General features: G+C 47.1%; 1 pseudogene; it reads right to left on the bottom strand.

The window, feature by feature from the left end:
• Positions 1–690: 690 nt before the first annotated feature.
• Positions 691–1,101, bottom strand: part of LOC101569271 — a 2,106-nt pseudogene continuing 1,695 nt past the window's right edge.

Raw genomic sequence — 1,101 nt, 5'->3', positions numbered from 1 at the left:
CCTCTGCCATGCCACCTTGAGTTGGCACCAGTCAGTTGCAAACTGAAACTGTAAGCTAAATAAGTTTTTCTGCCTTAACTTTGGGGGTGAGGATGTTGTCCAAGCAATGAGAAATGCAACTAAGCCAACTGTCTTAGAAGTTAAAAAACAGTTACAATTTCCTACAAAGTCATATAAAAAGTCTTCAAATAAAAAAAGTAAAAGCATCTCATTTTGTATTTTATTGTCTTGTGCAGTATTCAGGAAAAGTTAAAAATCTGAGAACATGAATCAGGAAATCCTTTTCTGGAGGTCATATGAAACTATCATGAGATATCATGCTCCTAGATATAGTGAACTTGGATTTTTATTTGTTTTTAAGATGACATTTGTTATTTCTTTATATTTTTATTTTAACAATGCATAATGTTCAACTTCACTTAGATCATGGCCACTGTTTTTTCTTTTCTTTTTCTTTCTTTCTTTTTTTTGGGGGGGGTGTGGCAAAACCAAAAACAATTGAATTGGGTTTTGGTGAAGGGCATGGGCAAGAAGGGGTACCCAAGGCAGTAATGTCCTCCCAAAGGTGGGTTGAGGGCTAAGCTGAGCCTCAGGTGGGTCTCTTGTTCCCAGTGCTCCCTTGTACAGCTGTCTCCCTACAGGCTCTGGGGCAGCCTCCTGAGAGGGCTGGGAGAAGCTGCTGTGCCCCATTCACTTGGGCAGGACATTGGAGGTCTCAGACACCAGCTTCCCATCACGGGTCTCGGTCTTCTCCACAACCACAGCAGGCTTGGTACTAGTGAAGCCAGGGCTTTGGAGGCTCCCAAAGCCAGGGCTGTGAGGCCCCCCCATAGGGTGAGCTCACCATTCCTGCATAACCACTGGTGGTGCTTGCGTGGATGCTGAAGTTCTGCGTCCCAGCCTCCAGCCTGTTCTCGCCCTCCAGCAGCTTGCAGTAGGTGGTGATCTCGATGTCCAGGGCCAGCTTGACCTTCATGAGCTCCTGGTGCTTGTGCAGCTGCTGGGCCATGTCCTGCTTGGCCTTCTGCAGGGCAGCCTCTAGCTGGGCCAGCTTGGCATTGGCATCCTTAATGGCCATCTCCCCATGCTGCTCAGCCTCAG

Source organism: Octodon degus, unplaced genomic scaffold (assembly GCF_000260255.1).
Source record: "Octodon degus isolate 3935 unplaced genomic scaffold, OctDeg1.0 scaffold00121, whole genome shotgun sequence".
Classification (NCBI taxonomy): domain Eukaryota; kingdom Metazoa; phylum Chordata; class Mammalia; order Rodentia; family Octodontidae; genus Octodon; species Octodon degus.
This window is presented reverse-complemented; position numbering and strand designations above follow the sequence as displayed.